We start from the raw sequence: 20,387 nt of genomic DNA on the forward strand, positions 1-20,387 counted from the left end.
TCCAAGGAAGAAATAAAAGGTGATTTTGAGTTTATGGCCATATATAATAATGGTACAGGACCATTTATGTTTTAATTTAATAGGGATCATTGGGACTTGAAACTGCCAATTTTTCTTCTGTGTGATAATTCTGTTGGTAAAAACTACATCAGGCTGTTTCAAGATTTGATACTTGGTTTGGGAATATACATAGGATCAAATGATAATATTTATTGATACTTACTGGGCTTGTCATTTGCTAAGATATGAGAGCCTTCACTTCTGTCAGCCTTCTAAGGACACCTTTTGTTCAAATGTAGCTCCAAAATTCCAAAATTCTTGGTCTAAAGTGTGTAACTAATTTATTAAATGCTGTTAAATAAAATGCAGCTAGAAATTAATTCTTGTGAATTAGAGTATATCCCAAGCAGAGCATTGTCACTGTAGTCAGACTGTATAAGTTACTTTTCTCATTGCTGAGACAAAATACCCAACACCCAAAGTTAAAGGAAGAAAGGCTTATTTAGCTCACAGTTTGTAAAAGTTGCAGTTCATAATTGGCTGGCTCCAAGGCAAGTTAGTATGGTCGACAGGCATCACAGTGGAGAAACAGTTCATGGTAGGCAGAAGGCAGTAAAAGCAAGCAAGGGACAACACAAGCCTCTTTCTGTCTGTTACATTCTATGCAGGCTATAATGATTAGTGTAGTGTCAAACTAGTCAGTGGACTGATTTAGTAATCAGCCACCCTTAATCCTAGCATTGTACCATGAATCAATCACACACTAGATTCAGCATCCCTGAAAAAGCCCCACATACGACTCCATGTGGCTTTGGGGGGACATCTTGACACAAGCCATAACACAGACAAATGCTTCCACTTCTAGCTCTGACATTTGTTCTTTATGAGGCCTAGTTAAAGTGATTGCCCTGAACTTCCTATCCCCTCTGAAGAATAAGAATAATATCAACTACCACATAGGGCTATTTTAAACATCAGATAAGATAATATAAATATACTCATTGCATAGTAAGTGGGTATAATTTTACTTGTAAATTATTATTTAAATGTTTATTTTCTGATTTTTTTTGATGATTGTTTTTACTATTTAGGAAAAGAATTCTATCTTTCCATTTCTCCATCACCTGCTTCCATTCTGTATATGAGTATATGTGTAAAAATTTATATCTTTATTTGATAAAATATCTGCCTTACTAAACAAATAAATAATCAGAAACTGTCAAATCAAGCACAGTTATAATCCACATGTAATAATATGAACTGAACATTTTACTGCTGGACTATCTTGGTAGGTCAAAATTTTTAATTAAAATTTAAACAATTTAAATACATTAAATATCACATATGACCTTGAAGATCACAGCAATTTTATGAGAAAATCATATTGAAAACATGTTTTCATAAATATCTATGTGACAGAGTATTAGGCACATAAAAAATTAAAGGAACAAATTAAAGTATGTAAAATACACCAAGAAGAGTTTTTAATTTATTTTAAAATATTCAAACATTCACTTCATAAAGTTTAATGTTGCCTTAATGTTTTTTTAATTCTTTTATTGGTACATTTTAGGTATACAATACGTTTATATTTATCATTGGGTGCTTGTACCTGTATATGATGTATCTTAGTTCTTATTTTTTCCCCATTACCTGTGTGCCCTTCAACCCCTCCACCCTTCCCTATTTACATAGATTTCATTTCTATTTTTTTCTCATAATTTTTCTTTTCCCTTCTTGCCTTTCCCCTTCCCCTCCCAGCACCCCTACACCTTTGAACATTTTCCTATTTCAAATTATCAATTATTTATTTTAGTCATTTTAATCCTTATTTACACTTTCAGCTTCTCACACTAGAGAAACCATTCGGTATTTACACATGTGTGTCCTATTTGTTTCACTTAAGAGGATGGCCTCAATGTTTGAGAACATAAATATAAAGTTTTCAATTTTTAAAACCATTAAGGTTGTTTTTTTGAGCAAATGAGTTTATTTTAGATTAAAATGCTTACAAACATACATAAAAATATAGTATGTGGTAAAGAGAAAGTAAACATCTCACAGCTATTCTATCAGAGTAAATATTATATCCTGATGACATACCATTCTTAGATATGCATAATAAGGCTATATACTTCTCAGTCTTATTCTCAAACTATTCTAGTCTTTGAAAAAACTATGTGATTCCAATTTCTCCCTGAATCTTTGAATGATGTCTCAATTTCCTAATTATATATAAAGAGATTAAAAATAGAGTACCTCACACAAGCTTTCTGAGTAAAATGTCTTTCTTTATCTTTTATTATTCTAAACAAGGAGAAAAACATTTTTGGTAGCAGAAAAAATTAAATATTAGGAAAGTAGGGTTATTTGCTGATAATTGTCCAATACATTTACACATCATTGGACTTTCATGAAATAAGATGTTTTCTCTCTCTCTTTTTCTCATAAATTCTTTTATTGGTACATTTTAGGTATACAACACATTTACATTTCTCATTGGAAACTTGTACCTTTACATGATGCATCTTGGTTCTTATTTTTTCCCTATTCCTAGCTCTCCCTTCATCCCTTCCACCTTTCCCTATTTTTATAAAATGGAGTACTACTCATCCATAAAAAATGAGAAATTAGAGACATTTATAGCTAAATGGATGCACATTGAGGTTATACTCTTAAGTGAAATAAATAGGACACACATGTATAAATACCGAATAGTTTCTCTGGTTTGAGAAACTGAAAGTGTAAATAAGGACTAAAACGTATAATAGATAATGTGAAATAGGCAAAAAAGGGGCAAAGGGGAAGGGGAAGGGGGATGGGTAGGGGAAAGGAAAGAAGGGAATGGAATTAATATGAGAAATGGAAAAATGGAAACAAAATCTTTGTAAATAGGGAGGGATGGAGGGATTGAAGGGAGGGCTGGGCAAGGGTGAAAACTAAGAACCAAGAGAGATTATGTAAAGGTGCAAATTTCCAATGATGAATGTCACTATATTGTATACCTAAAATGTACCAATGATTAGAATGAATAATCAATAATGCAAAATAGGAAGAAAAGATCCAAAGGGGTAGGGGTAGTAGGAGGAGCAGGGGTAAGGAAAGGAGGGAAAGGAAAAATGATGAGAAAAAGTTGTTTTTGAATAGGTGCACTCATGTAATGACACATGCTTACAAATTAACATCTCAAAAATGTTATACTTTAAATCATTATAGCATCCCATTTACTCTCAAAAATATCTGAGTGTGGTTGATGTGATCGCCTCACAAACAGAGACCATATGAACTACTCTGTGCCTGGCCCACATGTCCCTTAGTACCACCTCATTACCTCCGTGAGCAGCACATTGTCACCTTAGTTCGTCCACCAGGATGTCAAGGATCGGGGAGATTCTGACCTTAGGTCACACTTACAGCTAGTTCACTGGGTTTGATTTCAAAGCCCAGGCATAGACTTTTGTTAAGAGCAGAATCCATTCATTATCTTACCAAGACCATCTTTCAAAGACCTTCTGGTACTAGGATAATAAATTGATATACAAAATTAGAACACTTTTTAAACCATTTCAGTTTAAACGAATTAGGATTCATAGAAAAAAAATGTTCTGCATACTTCTACAAACATTTAACTAATCTAACAAATCTTATACTGTTAAAATAAATATTTGTAACATGGAACTTAAAATTCCCGGTACACTAAAGGCAACTACACTGATAGGCAAAGTAGTAGAAGCTGTCAGAATTTTAAAATTTATTTTGGTACCAAAATAGGGGAACAAATCAATCATTGTAATGATTCTACAAAAATCTTTGAGCAAATAAAATTAAAGCAAAAAATAACTATAAAGGTAACTCTTTTATTAAAGGACAAATACCAGAATGTATAAGGCTTCTCAAATGCTATTTTTACTTCTTTCTAGTCTAATTCATTAGCCCTATGTTGTTTAGCTATTTAAAAATTAAAATGCAGTGGTACCTCAGTTTATGAATGCTTTTGATTGAGAACAACTTGGTTCACAAACAAAAGCCTTTGGCAGAATTTGGCTTTTGTTTGTGAATTCTGCATTGAATGAGGAACATAACCATGGTCATCTTTTCCACACAATCAGGAATGCAGTCATCTTTCTATAATCGTGGAACAGATTAAATTCATGAACTGAGGTACCACTGTACTACAGAAAGTGTTCAAAATTTTCATGATAATATTCAAGTAATTGCCCCAACAAGGCTCAATATTTTCTCTGAGAAAGTTATCATGCTACTGGAGTTTAGTAGCACCAATGAAGAAATAAGTTTCTAACCAAACTGACTGTATTTTATAGATTTGGGTCCTGAAGAAAAATAATAAAGGAAGAATGGACCAGGAACACATTTTCCAATTAAAGATGATATGCTTCTAAAAATTCTATAAAATAAAGACAGTGGGGTTATTTAACCTAAAAGAGGCTGGACATGAAATATTGTGCTACAGTAAGTGACTTTAACCCTGTGGAGGTCATGGACAAAAAAATTACACTACAGGATGCATGTAATCCAGAGAAATTTTCATTGCTAGTATATGCTGAAATGCAAAAAAAATTAAAAACTGAAAATTTGCATTCATTATATTTATAGAAAATATGTGATTTTACAATTTATTTTCAGTTTCAATCTAGAAATTATTAGAAAAGGAATATAAAATATAAAGAATAAAAACATTTGTCTTCGAATAATGGCAACATGGATACTGCTAAAAAATACAACCAAAAAAAGTTTTTAACTATAATTGATCAGAAACTTCAAAAGTTGGCTTTGCAAAATGTTTGTAACAGTCACCTTAAACATTATTGCTATGTTCAAGGATAAATATTTTTCACAATCCTTGCAAAAATATTTTGATAAGCAGACTCAGTTTAGGTTCATACCACCTAATATATCTTTTTCTGCTTGTGGAGGAAGCCATATCTATGCTGTTGATAGGTTTTTCTTCAATTTATGTTTAAAATTGATGACATTTCAGGTGTAAAGGCTGTAGTAATTTCAAATACACCTATAGAAATTTCTGGATGCCTTTTGGTTATAACACTAATTGTGTGGTGAGATTTCAAAACTCATTTTCATATTGGGCTCTATCATTTTCATCATCAGACTCCAAGAATTTTCACTGAAGAACTTCAATAGATAAAGCCCAATATGAAAATGAATATTAAAATGAGTTTTGAATCCTCTGACTGCCTAGCAAGGGGGACTGTGAGGGCTAAAGAAAGAAAGATAATAGAGACTTGAGTAATCTCATAGTATATGGAGGGCTAGGGGCTCAGTGCCTCACAGTGGGCAAAGACAAAGACACTCAGAGCTAGCCATGATTTATTGGGTACACACCACAATTGGAGGGAGAGGGCGGGGCGGCAGTAAGCCTATGTTGATGAGGATCTTATGCCAAGGGCAGCAAGGAGAGCTTTAATAGTAGGTGGGACAAAATAGCAGTCTAGTAGAGAAGTTATCCTTCCTCCAGCTGAAACCTTTCTGTTTTTGTATTACTACTCAGTTCTCAAAGAACCAGGATGTCTTCAGCTGATGTACTCTTTCCCTTGAGTGTCACAGTATCACTGAGGCCTCAACTTGTGACTGGAGGCAAAATGGAGTTATGTTTCTGCATGCCATAGGGGCTCCAGCGAGGGGACATTGGGCTTTAGACAGCTACAGTCATACTTTAATTATGAAATGACTTTCTCCCAAAATTTATGTAAAATAGCTCTCAAAATTCTCCAACATGTTGGATTATTCAATAGATTATTTTTCCAGCCATTTTCAATGGTATATGAAAACAGTAAAACAAAACACACCCACAATGCTGACTTTGGAGTTCATAGTATCACTCAGACACAATTTACCAGAGAATATCATACACCATTATGAAAACCGAAGGCTTCAAATGTCATGGCTCAACTTTAGTCATATACAAATCCATAGCTAGGTATGACTTCAAACCTGTGCACTCGATACATGCAATACTTGAGAGTCTATCAGATCACCTGCAACTTGCAGAGGGTTATACATCTTTCTTAGTTATCTCCTATTCTGTCCTTTTTAAAACAGTAGAATATACACCTACACATAAATCTCAGCTCCACTTCTTGTTAGCTATATGAATATCTCTCATTTTCCTAATCTATATGAGTCAATAATGGCACCAACTACATTGCTTTATTTTGAAGATTAACACTAAGCATTTGGCACAAGCTATCACTCAAAAAAGAAATGCTTCATAAAATAATAGAATCTTACAAGTCATTTAGACCAATCTATAGGCAACTGAAGGAATTTTTTTCTACCCTATGCTTCAAAGAAAATAACTATTTGAGGAGGGGCCATCATGTAGGGAAATACTTTTTCTATTTTGCTTAAGAATTTTTTTTAAAGTCAAGTTTCACCTGTAATATGATTCCACTTCCAACAGAACAAGAATAAGCTAACTAGAGCTGATTAACAGAGAACTGCCTTGTTTGGAGAGTAATAAGTTTTCAGTTGCAAGAAGTATTCAAGTGGGAACTCTCTAAGATTCTATTATCAGAAATGATATTAGATGACACTGACATACTTACTTTTAGTTTTTATTGCTTACTGAAATATAGTTGGGGTTAAATTAGTTGGTTTAAGGTAGGTTCTCTAAGCTTATTTTTCCCGTCCTAGCACTGAACTGCAGTGTGGTGATTCTCTGTGTAAGTCAGACTAACTGAAATTAATCTCTAAAACTCACAAACAAAAACTGTATGAAGTTTCCCACCTTTATTGGAAAGGCAAGGGACATTGTAAGTAATGTTGTTATTCTTTAATTAATGTATCAAGCACTGGGCTAGGCATTGTGGCTTCAAAATAAATAAATTACCCTAAACCTTTAGACCCGGTAGAAAAGTTGTTCTTCCCTATAGTACTCAACTCAATCCAGAGGTGAATGATTAAAGTTCAAGACAAAACTCTGCCCTTGGAAAGAACAAGACCTGCAGACACAGAATGAAGAGATGCTTCCAGTTCACTGCTCCATCTGTCTTAGTCACTTTCTTTCACTGGGACTAAATATCAGATACCCACAATTTAAAGGAGAAGAGATTTATTTTGCCTCATGGTTTCAGTCCACATCCAATGGGCTCCAAGGCAGAACCAAGACGGCAGAGGGGCATGGTAGAGGCAAAGGTTCTCAAATGGTGGCAGCCAGGAAACAGGGAAGAGAGAAGTTAGGAAAAGAATATACTTTTCTAGGTCACACCCCTAGTGATCCACCTCCTAACAGTACATTCAGCTACTAGACTCATCAACAGATGAATCCACGAATAAGCATATCATTGCCATCATCCAATCTCCTTCCACACCATCCAACACCATCCAATACGATCCAACTCCTCCGATCTTAGTGTGAGCCTTATAAAATGAAAGCCTGCTCAGTTTGTTTCCTTATCTACCAGTTAAGAACTGCTACCTAGCAAATTACCCCAAATTTAGTAACTTAAAAGAGTAAACATTAATTGAAATTCTCAAGAGTTGGGAATCAAGAAATAGTTCATCTGGGTGGTACTTGTTCAAGGTGTCTCAGGAAGTTTCAGTTAAGATGTTAACCAGAGTTGCAATGGTCAAATGGCTTGAATGGAACTGGATGTCCCATTTCAAGATGGGCCATGATATTATTTCCTTTCTAGGTAATTATTTCTATAAGGGAGCCTGAATATCCTTACTAAATGTCAGTTAATGCATCTAAAGTGAGGGATTCCCCAGAGAGCAAGAATGAATCCGCAGTGCCTTTTCCATCCATTTCAGACATTGCCCATGATTGTTTCCACCACATTCTACTTCTTAGGAATGAGTCTCTAAGCATAGTGCACATTAAAGGGAAGATGATTAGAATTTACCTTTCAAAAAGAATATCAGAGAGTCTGTGGTGGTATTTTAAAGCTGTCACATCTGCTATGGTTTGAATATATCTCCTCAAAGTTCGTAAGTTGGAAACTTTATCCCCAGTGAGGAGATATTGGGTATGGGGCCTTTTAGAGGTGTTTTAGGTTACAAGGGATTTACACTACATGAACGAATAGGTTTATATCTTTCTCAAGGGAATGGGCTCATTGTCACAAAAGTAGCTTCCCTTATAAAGGGTTAGTTCAGCTTCCTCTCGCCCTCTCCCCACACTTTCACCATCTCTCTCCCGTCCACCTTCTACCATGGGCTAATGTAGCAAGAAGGCCTCATCCAATGCTGGCCCTTGATCTTGGATACAAGCTTTGGAACCATGAGAAATAAGTTGCTGTTCATTATAAATTACCCAGTCTGTCATATTCCATTTTAGCAGCATAAAATTAACAAGGACAATATCCTATTTAAAACCAACTGAGGGCTCTTTATTTCTTCAAAATAAAGTCTAAAAGCTCCCTATCATAAAATGATAATCTAGTTTCTGTTTCATTCTCATAGCTTCATCCTCATAACCTCCCCTTCTTTTACTCCTGTTTTCTTGAACTGCTTAAAATTTTCCAAATCTATGAGACTATTTGACACTTTGGTACATTTGGTGGAGCTTCCTTCCTTGTCTGTCTGGCAATCTCCACGCACTGTGATTCATTGCAAGTTTATATGAAATATAATTACTACTTGACTCCTGACCTGGTAGAAATCACCTTTCAAAGAAAGGTAAAGTAAAAGAAAGAAGAGAGAGAAAGGGAAAAAAGGAGGGGGGATATGATTTTAATAATGACTGTCAACTTGAGTGGATGAGAATTCTGAAAAGGTGATTGGATTTGTTAACCCACTGATGAGTTCAGAGCTTACTAGGAGGAGGGGCTCAGTTGGAGGAAGTGGGTCTTGGGACTGTGGCATTGGGGACTAGATCTCGTCCATGGCCCCTTCCTCTCTGACCTCTTCTCCTGTTTCTGCCTCCTACCCAATAGGAGATCCACAGTTTTTCTCTACCACTTTCTTCCACCATGATGTTCTGCATTGGAGCCAGCTTACCATGGACTGAAATCTCTGAAACTGTGAGCTGAAATAAATCTTTCCTCCTTTAAGTTGCATATGTCAGGTATTTTACCCGACAACAAAAAGCCCATACAAGAGGAAAGGAAGGAAGGAAGGGGATGTGAGCTTGAAAAGTAGAAGTTAAAAGCCAGATCCAGAGACATTTCCTGAGTTGAATTCTGTAGGAAAAACAAGTTTTACTATGGTGTCTAAAGGTTCGAGATGACCCATTTATTTTGTACTCATAATACTTAGCACAGTGCTTGACATATTAATTAAAGAATAATAAGTCACTTTCAAGTCATCTCACTTTCCAAGAGAGGTGAGAAACTTCATAAGGTTTTTTGTTCGTATATTTAAGAGGTTAATTTCAGTTAGCTTGACTAAAGCAAGAAACTGAAAAAACAAAACCATCTATTTTGACCCAGAAATATTTACTCTCTTTCTCATGAATATGAATTTTAAATATAATGGAAAAATCTTCCGTGGGAATACTTTTTCTCTTTTTTATGTGACTCCCTCTGAATGTATGCATTATTGAAGCAGCTATTGACCTAAACCAAAGAAACAGAATTTCTTGGGTATCTAACTCCCATTGAAAAATATCCTTATTGTCATGTTCATTGAGAAGAAAACCTCTTAGGCCCAGACTTGAAGACCTCTTCCAGAAAGTGTCTTGAGTAGTAAGTATAGGTATATGTATTCACAGAGGCAGAAGAAGGGTAGGACTGTCCTTCCAAGGAAAATACAGCTCAGTTATTGCCTGCCAGCATCACTGCCTTTTCTTCTAAGTGGAAAAGAAATCCAAGTAGAGGTGGATAGTCCCCTTTGTTCTAGAAAGCTCAAGGTTTTGAACTTAGTTTCATTAAAAGAGAGGAAACTAAACTCTGTAAGATTCTATATAAGTGAGAAGTGGTCATTTTCAATACACAGTTTTATTTCTCTCTTGTTTTCATTCATAATAACTATATTTCTTATTATGAGATGTGTTTTAATTCCTTCACTCCTAAACAAAGACATTAATATATTTGTTCTCAGCCCTTTATATGTGTACCATTTCAGATGTTGCCAATTTTGGCTACATCAGAACATTTTAGAAGATTCAGAACAACAATGAGCAATAATGTTAATATTTATAAATAATTATACAGTAATAATAATCACCACACAATCACTAACAATATAAGTGTTTCACAATGTTTTTGAAAGTATTCACCCTTCTCTTATACTTCCTTAGTCAATATTTAGCATTATTTGCTGTTTCATCAGAACTATTTATTGCCCATATAGCAAACTTTTTTATACCTATAGAACATTTTTTGAATGTTTAGCAAATATATAACATGTCTTTGAAGTTTCCTAGACATGGTGTAAACATATTATCTATTATACAAAGGCATATCCTAATCTACAGAGCCTCACATTGCTGCATCCCTCAACATTCTCTGTGATTGGTCATTTTTTTAAAGATGTAAAGAATGTGTGCCCAGATTGGTCAAAATTAATTGGCTATCTTGGTGAGAATTCAGTAGAGCACTTATGAACAGCTTGAAATATACAAGGAAGGAATGCTTTACTCTATTGACATTTTCTGGTTTTAGATTACAAATTTCCCATAGAACTCCTTATTTTCTAAATTAAAATATATTTTCATTTTCTTTATTAGATAAATTAAATTTGGGAAAGAAAAAAACTTTATGGAGGGAGCAGATTTTTTAGTGTTTTATGTATTTACAAACACTAAGTGCCTTCCATAGACTAGGCACCGTGCTAGTCATTGGGAACACAGCATGGAATAAAAAAAGGGGCCTTCTTGAGTTTTATGATAAAGTACACCCTCAAACATAAACCACTATACATTAATCAAATAGCCACACTTTATTCTTACATTTGCTCAAAAGGCATTTATCTGAGTAGCCATAAATTCTTTTTTGTACTAAATTCCATAGCCCACTATTACTCCTCATGAGATCCTGGTGAGAGAAGCTCTCCATTTTAGGGAGAGAAACAGTTTTCTCTCTTCTTCTAGTGTTCTGCAATTGTTTGTAGCATATGTTTTTGCATTACATAGGCCTAATGGTTGATTCTACTTTTGCTGCTTACAAGTTGGGTTCACACTGGTTATGCCTTACCCAAACATCTCCACCTGCTTGGTCCTATGCCATTCTACTCTCTTCTTCCCTCACCATCCTTCAGTCACATTGGCACCAACCACTTTTCAGTTCCCAATGAAGCCCTGTAACACTCCCGATCTTACGATTCTGACTGTGTGTAGGCGTGCCTTTCAAATAGATATCATCAAGCAAAGTAACTGAAAAATTACAATAGTGAATTTACAGGAGCTACTAAATAAGTGGTGATAATTCATGGCAAAATGTAGAAAGCATTTCTCTGTCCTCATACACACATATGTCTCATATGCCTCCACAACCCCCTAAAGACTTATTTGCCTATAAATTTCCCTTTTCTATCATTAAAAACTGTCTTCCCATCCCCTACCCACCCTACTCTGACTGCCCCTTTTCCTATACACTGGTAGGTGAAGTCTTTTCCTCTTTTCCTTTAACTTTGCTTTTAAAATGAAAACCAAACGAAGGGCCCCATGGGCTTCTTCCTTCCTCCACTAACTTTCTCTACCTAACAGCAGCCAAGAAACTCAACTTGCACTTCCCACACCTTTTGATTCTTTTCCCTGTAAGGCACAGACAATTGTGTGATTGGTCATCTTTCAATCTCTTTTACCTCAGTCATACTCATATGATCAAAGCTATTTGGTCGCATACTCTATTCTTTCAATCTGGAAGTCATACACATTGTCTTCATAATTCTAACTACATCCCAATGTGGACATCAAATGAAACCTAAATGAGATTCCTTTTTTCACTAAAAAAAAATTCCTGGAACTGTTAAAACTTGTATAGTACTTTGCGCTTTTCTTACATGGCACTTATAATTATTGTAGCTGTGTAGTTAGTAATCAAGTGTTAATGCTGTCTCTCCCTTTTTAGGAAGTAGCCTACTAGTCACTCTCATTATATTCCATAGGAATAACTGGTAAAAGAAAAATTTGACCTATCCAGTTAAGCAACAAGAGATTTTGCTTAAGAAGACTGCAATAAAGAAGAGAGAGTAAACTCAAGTCTAAGTGAAACAAAACTTGTGAGAGTTTCTATGCGCTATGCCCAGCAACTGGAAAAGTACTAGAGGGTATTAAAGAAGGGGAAGTTGGCCAATGTTATTAGGCCATCTGTCTGTTAAATGGCACTTCTGGAAGTTGGCTCTTACCCTCTCACAGAGAATAGAGATAGGGTCTTTATCTTTCTCCAGGATTATATTTCAAAGGGATGGCCCAAGGTCCTGGCAAAGCTTTCCTACCTTGTAGAAGGTTCACATCTCAAAGGAACAGAAAAAGAATTTACAATTGTGAGTTTTCTAAAGCAAACACTCTAAGTAAAAGGAACTTATAGTCAGGGGAAAAGGAGAAAACCTCAAGTTTTGTCAAGCTGAAGGAAATTTTAATACATCTTGCAGGGCTACTTTGGGTCAGGGGAAAATGTCATTGTGGAACAAATATCTGACACTTAACCAAGCCCCTTAAAGGTTATGCTTACATGAATGGGCCTTACATTAGGGATGTGAATAATATTTCCATGAGGCTGATTTGGTTTCCACATGAAAAGAACTCAGTACACAGCCAAAAATATAAAACATATACACACACACACGTGTATGTGTGTGTGTGTGTGCGCGCATACAGCAAAAGAAAGAATGACGCTCAAAGACTTGAAAGATCTCAAAATAAATCTATTCTAGACCTCTCTCATTTTCCTTTCCCAACCCTTTCAAACAGGAATTTACTTACCGGAGGAATTACAGTTTTAATTGCCTTAGAAAATATCAATCAGTATACATTATTCACAGATTGAAAAATATCATGGAGCAAGTCAAAATGTACTATTATACCAAGTGAGTATTAAGGTAAGTGTTGGGAGATGGAAATCTAGTTATTTCTAGACTCAAAAGAGAAAGATGTTATTTAATCAAACAAATGTCAACGATCTTATTTTAATTGAATTATATCATTTGTAGCCAAGATTGGAGGCTGATCTGCACATATGATTTATTACTTCATGAAATGCTAATTACTCTTTTTTTTTTTAAACTCAGTATGAGGTTTCCCAAGAGGTGATAGTTGTCTAAACTTTAGAGCAAGTGCTAACATACACCATGTGCAGTTGGAACATTTCCGCCATGCTACATAGCAAAGGCATTAAAGGATCCTTTCACTAATTACTACTGGCCCTGAAGGAATTTCCCCGATGTAGTAGAAAGCTGATGTGGGTGGTCAAATCTCATTTTTATAAATATCATAAAATCTGCATTCTCATGCAATGAAGCTGTTTTCACATCTAGTTGAAAACCCACTCTAACACTTCCCTGTAATGTGACCACCACTGAAGGTGACCACAGAGTGCTTATTAGTACAGGTTCCAAGCATAGCTCCACCTGTCTTTGCAGTGTGATTCCATGACAGGCATTGGCCTCAGTGGCATCAGCTCTAAGTGTGGATGATAATAACATCACTCTCACAGAAGTACTGGAAAGCTGAAAAGGTTACTTACACCAATGCCTGGAGCATAGCGATAACTCAGAAATTATTAGCTACTAGTCTGCTTAAGAAATTCTCATACTAAATAGACCTACTTTCCTGTGGCAGTACAATAAGCAGCAGATGGAGGTTTATTTAGCAAAGAGTTGTCCTTTTCCGAAAATACTTTCTCATTAAAACTCAATGCATGACACTTTCCCCAAAGATGGGATATCCTGTGTTTCTTTTTGCTCTTTTTTCACTCCTTCTCAGGGCGTGTCTGGTTGTTTTTTCAGAAGATGTGCTTACAAAGACCCCTCTATCCTTAATCCCAGGATGAGGAAAACTAAACCTTTTCCTAATGGTCTCAATGAGTTAGCTCTTGATTACTCCACCCCATGGTAAATTCTCACTCCTGTGAACACTATTATTTAAATTATTACTAGATTGCACTGTATTTCTTAATTATGTCTTGGTTAATGCCAGGAGCTGCACTTTTTATTCTAATGGTTCAGTATTTTAGGGTGCACACGCCTTGTTCATTCAGTTGTATTGTGAGCTCCTTCAAAAGCTTTGAAAAGGCATTGAGTGATAGAGCTCTCTGAATTTCCAAAATACCTACACACAGGTCTGCAGGAAACACTTGGGAAAGAGGTGGTGTAGGAGGAGAGAAAAAAATCCCCCTGCCTTGTGAAGTTTCAGGAGTAAAATGACACAGATTAAATAGGAGGGAAGACATTCTATTAACGTGTAAAAGGGCGAAATCACACCAAGGAGGAAAATCACAGGTGCGTACCTACCCACCCACTCACCCTCGCTGACAAATCTGTGTACCTCTTTTGCTAGAAGGGAGAATGGGCTCAGCAAGCAAGAGTTGTCATCGTGCACATGAGGCCTTCCAGGTACCAACTACCCTTGGTGATCTGTCTGGGGTAGGTGCAGACCTCTAGACTTTTCTACCCAAGGAAAGATCCAGGTAGAAAGCTGATACTCATCAGCTAGAAATCCTTCTGTCTTTATCTCTATTTACTTTACCAGTGTAGACATATAAACATCCAGAAAGGAGACCTTTCTCAGAGCCATTCTTGTGACTACAGAGTCTGTAGTTTCTATGACAAACCAATTCAAACGCTAAAAAAAATATATGGGGTCAAATATTGTACTCTTCCCCCAAAGGACAGGAAAAGAAGGGAAACAGACTACAAAGTATCATCTGCAGACTCTCGGCTGATAAATATGCGCCTACTTCTGACTCAGAATTTTGAGGGTGTCAACTTTCATCGCAGTCATAGGCAAACAAAAATCACTAAAAGAGGAGTAATGTAAAGAAATATTTTGAGGTCAAAAGCCATAGCAAAATTTTTACTGTAATGTACACATAATGTACTAATATTTGGGTAGGAATCCAAATATTTCTGTAAATTAGTCAATTAATCTCATTTATTTGCACATCAGGTAATACATATTTTGCATAAATTTATATATGAGATCATGACATACATATTTTTATTTTGAGGTAGTACTTTTCTTTTTTCCCTTTTACACTTGACTGTCATCATTAATTTTAGCTGCAATAGTCCCTCCTTTCCCCCAGTGTAAAATGAATCTGTGTTTTGCATATTTTGATACAAATTTACACAGTTGTATAAAGTAAATAAATACAAAATCACATTACATTATATGTACTTTCGTCTTCATTTTTCTTTCAGCTATTACTTTCTAAAACTCCAGGAATTATTAGTTATTCATTATATTTAGTAAGGGTGGAATTCAGAAATTCCAATATTTTCATTAATGCTTTGCTTTCAATGGAAAAGATTTCTACTAATGAGGTTGCTGGGTCAAAAGATTTTTGAAAATTCAATTTTAATAAATGCTGCCCAACTACTTTTCCAAATACCTGCAACGCTATATTTCTATCAGTAACAATACGAGAACAATTCACAATCTATGACCCTGTTTACAAAAATGTTATAACTCTTAGAATATATACTGTATTTCTTATCTTTTGATTTGAAGCTATTGTGTTTGTGGTATGCAAATGTATGGCTAAAATATTTTAATAAACAGTGCTTTGTATTATTGCACTATGCATTTCTCTCTCTTATTTGGTGACTTTTTTTGTTAGTTAGTTTGTTAGCTAAGTTTTTGAGACAGGGTCTTGCTATGTACCCCAGGCTGGCCTCAAGCTCATGGAAATCCTTTTGCCTCAGGGTCCAGGGCGCTGAGCTTACAGGCTTGTGCCACCAGGCCCAGCTGGAAATTTAGTATTAAATTTCTATAACCTGATACTGACTTTTCCCATTTCTACCCATTTTTCTAATATTGTATCTCTGTCTAGTATTATTTTAATTATTTTCTTTAATTATTCATTTTAAGTATGTTCTTTGAATTTGGCTTATGGGCTAGTACAGAAAAATAAAATCATTGATGAGAAAATAAATCAAAATTCTTAAAGTATCTTTGTGCACAGACACATATGATACTAATGAGAACATTTTTACCCTAGGTTTTTTTTTTCCTTCCTGGGTCAGCTCATAATGTCTTGTTTGTTGTATAGAATATGTGAAACAGGATACATGAAAAGGGAAGTAGAAGACTACAGAAAAAGAGATTTGGAACATGGAAACAAAACTACACCACTTTCCCCTCACCTTTTAGCATCAGCTTGGCTGCACCTTCTTCCTCAGCCTTGTGCTTGGCTGAGTTCTGTGGAAGAGAGATCAGATTTAGCAAATCAAAATATGGAATGCTTAGTTAAATTTGAATTTCAGAGCATCAATTGATACTATCTTAAAATAAGTATGTTCCTTATAATATAATAATATACTATCTGAAATATGCTTATAATAAAAAGTGTTAATTTATTATCTGCAATTAAAATGTAACTGGGTGTCCTTTATTTATCTATTTATCAGGTAAGAGTACTCTAAGGAAATGTCAATACAGATAACGGTGCAGGGCCAGGGATTTAGCTCAGTGGCACCATGCCTGCCTCCCAAGAGCAAGGTCCTGAGTTTGATCCCCAGTACCAAAAAAAAAACAGAAGTTTGAAAAAAGATAACTAATGCAGTCTTTCTTCATGATGGTCTAACAAGCACCTAGAGATATTATTCAGGAGCCCAGTTCCCAAGCTAGAAAGTAGCATATCCTGGGAAGACCAGACCATCAGAGGTATTCAGAGAGTACCTCTAGAATGAGGAGGTAGGGTGCCATTTGACAATAGCCCTGTTTTTGAGTAGTCTTCTGGTCCCCAACATGCCTAGAGGAATTGAACAACTTGGGCCAATTTTTCTACAAGCCTGAAAACTTGAAAGCTTAGGAAACAGAGTTGGTAGTCTTTCCCCAGGTATTTCAGCTGCAGACAATCAACGTGCCTGCTTTACACCTGAGACCAAAGTATAAAGAAGAGCCAGTTGGAAATATGCCATTGGCAGACCCAAACTCACACTTTATCTGTTATCCTTGAACTTTTATAAGCTAACAACAGATTAGAATTAACCATCCACCTCAGCCTTTTGAGAATACCAATCAGAATGGACCAAACACATATAATAGAAAACTGATAGCTTACATTTAAAATAGCAACAGAATTTATGAAAATTAAACTTCAGCATACTAACATTCACTAATGAGTTATTATAATTTATTGTTAACAATACATTGAAAATGACACTATTGAAAGCTAAATTATACATGATAAGGTACTGTCCTGCATAAAGAAGGATAAACTTGAGTCCTTTCAAGGAAAATGGATGCACCTTGAGGCCATAATGTTAAGTGGAATAAGTAAGACATACAGCCTAAGTATAGCATGGTTTCTCTTTCATGAGAGACCCAAAATATAAAAAGAGTAAAAGTAAAAGAGAGATAATAGGAAATAGGGAGATAGATCTCTTGCAAATGGAAAGAGGATCAAGAGACGTAGGGATGGGGGAGAGGGAAGAAGGGAAAGGGATGAAAAAAGGTATTGGAATGCATTATGTACACACACTAAATCCTCAGGAGGAATGTAATTATTATGTGCTGCACATGTACTTATGAAATAAAACAATTAAAATTAAAAAAATAATAGTAGAAGGTAAAATAGGAGAGCTACATTTCAAGATGGAGACAAAAGAACAAGGCAAGAGAATAATGAGGAAAAAGTATTTAACATAGAATAATAAAAGCATTTAAAGGATAAAAAGGATGGGGATCCATGAATTATATCACAGTAGATGATAATATCCCTGGCTTGAGAACACTCCAAATCCACAGATTAAAAGATTTTACTAAATTTCACACTGAATTGTGCACAAGGCATACATTCATAGGTATAGCATACTATAACTCATGTAAAAGAAAGAAACCAATAGCATCGTCTTTGGACATCTTACTCCTGACAGGAAAGGGCTGAAGCTAACAGGAGACTGGCTGTGCATCCCCCACCGCCTGCGGGTCTTTCCTCTGTGTAGATCTGCAAGGTCACACTCTGGGCCTTTGGCTCGGCCTGAGACTTCTGCCTGTGTCTGCCTCCGTGCACTCAGATAAGACTTTATGTTCTACTAGAACCTTTTGCCTGGAGCATTTTTTAAACCACAGACTCAAACAAGGGACTTCCCTGTAATCTGTAGGTGATTTCTGTTTAATGTTTGAGAACAGCTCCCTCCGTGATGCTGCCCATCACAGCCATTCCTGTCATCCTCTGGGTTATACTTTAATCATCTCTGACCCGAACACTGGAATTTTATCGATGGCAGACTATTTACAGAATATTCCTTCTGCCTGACTCTGTATAAGGAACCATTTACCCAGAACCGCTATTATATTAAATGCTATGGATTGTCCAAAACCTCTCTTGTGGGAGATAATCAGAACATCCTTTCTCCCCATTGCTTTTCCAGCCCATTAGCCTTCTACTCTCCTGTATCATCCCGACTCCTCGGACTCTAAGCCATTCAGCTCACTTCCCGCATTCCCCACCTGGTCCCTTCCATTTCGGACCTTCTGTTCTCTGCCCCCAGATTACATGAAGACCTTACCATCTGGCTCACATTCCTAACTCTTAAATATTTAAATCTAAATGGTCATTTCTACAAAAACAGTTTACTGTATGCCTGTAATTGTTTAGGTTTTTCAAAAGATATGAAAATATCATGATTGTAGCTTCCACTAAAATGGAAATTGTATGTATTTTTACTTTGCAGCAAATGTTGCACTTCAAGTCTAAACAGAGTACACCCAGTGGTCATGCCTCCCTTAATAACTCTAAAGGTAAAATATAATGAAATAAGCATTGTTAATACAAAACGGCCTGTCTGATAGATATCAGAAGATATGAAAAAGCTTTAGAATTCTAAAAATAATATTGGGTTAGTTCAAAGAATGCTGAGCTTGCCATCTAAAACGTGAAGATGTGAGGCTTTCTTTGCCACTAAGTTACTTGATGCTCTTATCAAGCTGATGTGCCTGGTGCACTGACTCATAAATTAGTAACTAATGAATTTATGTGGCTTCATATATTTTATTTCTAGATTATTTTTTGTTCTTTATCTTAATCTCCTTTTCTCTTAAATCTCAGTTTGAGTACCAAGGCAAGGATCTAAAATCCAAGATGGTGATATGTTTTTAATCATATCTCAGTATTTCTCTATATCCTCTTTCCTGTCTGCTCCCTTCAAATCTAATAAATAGAATTTCATAATTTTTAAAGTCACAGGTGTACTCACTTCAATTCTATACTCAGTAGTCTCAAAATTAAAACTGATGCCTTTAAGGTAATCCAGGTTTGGAGAGAAATGGCAGTTGCCTGGTTTCAAATAGAGCTCAACACTTTTCATGTACCCCAATTATGACACTGGACAAAATCAACCAACATAGCTAATAGACTATATGGAACCAATACTTCTGGGGTTATTTGGAGACAATTTTAAAATTAGCTGAAAGTAGAGAAAACAAAACAAACTCCAATGGCTCTTCCACAGCCATCTCTGTGCTGCAAACTGATATGAAAGAGAAGAGAGGACCATCAAATGTCCATGAACGAGAGGAGAGGAGATCAAAGGATTCAGGTAAAGCAGAGGTAATACCATAAAAGTGAGTACTATCGGAAGTAGCCACATGAAAGATGCAGTATTGCTGGAACAGAATGAGATATGCAAAGAAAAGTTTAACCCTTGAAGATTAAACTATAAAAACGAAGTGAAAATAAAAGGAACAAAGCAAGGATCATACAAAAATGAAAGAATGACATGATAACTTACTCGAGGATGAGATTCATTCAACCAAAAATGATGTAGAAATGTTGACAAAGTAACTAGTGGTGAGAACTTCATGAATATTTATTATCTTGATACTTTAGTTGAGAATAAAGGAAGGTCATTGGTAGAATGATGTATACATTTATATATGTGTGTAAAGTGGATTTCTTGACATATATGTGTGTGTTTATACAACTGCACATATTTTCTAGTTTCATTAGCTAAAAGGGACAAGAAACAAGAGACCCTAGTACTGAGCACATTTGCTCATATCTTTCAAATAACTTTTTAACGAAAATGAGTTAGAACTCCTCAGCAAGGGTGTTTCAGGCTAGGGTAAGCTAAGTACAAGATAAGCTAAAAATGTCTTTTTTATAACAAAAATTTAAAAAGTAATCAAAACTAGGTACATGCCTGTAATCCTAGCAATCTGAAAGGCTAATACAAGAAAACAGCAAGTTTGAGCACAACCTAGGCAAGCTAGCAACTCATAGAGGGATCATCTCATAAAAATAAAAACAAGGGCCAGCAACACTCCCAGTAACAAACACACACACACAAACATGCATACACAC

At 35.7% G+C, this 20,387-nt stretch overlaps 1 long non-coding RNA gene across 2 annotated transcripts in view; it reads right to left on the minus strand.

Moving 5' to 3' along the window:
- The window catches only part of LOC147827025 (uncharacterized), a 210,487-nt gene that overhangs the window by 181,609 nt on the left and 8,491 nt on the right, over positions 1 to 20,387 (minus strand). For both annotated transcript variants that reach the window (XR_015453199.1, XR_015453200.1), the window contains exon 4: positions 16,225 to 16,279. This is a non-coding gene — a long non-coding RNA (uncharacterized LOC147827025). The remainder of the gene's footprint in view (positions 1 to 16,224; positions 16,280 to 20,387) is intronic.

Source organism: Heterocephalus glaber, unplaced genomic scaffold (assembly GCF_053883595.1).
Source record: "Heterocephalus glaber isolate CG9 unplaced genomic scaffold, H.glaber_assembly_v1.0 deba00001457, whole genome shotgun sequence".
Taxonomy (NCBI): Eukaryota; Metazoa; Chordata; class Mammalia; order Rodentia; family Bathyergidae; genus Heterocephalus; species Heterocephalus glaber.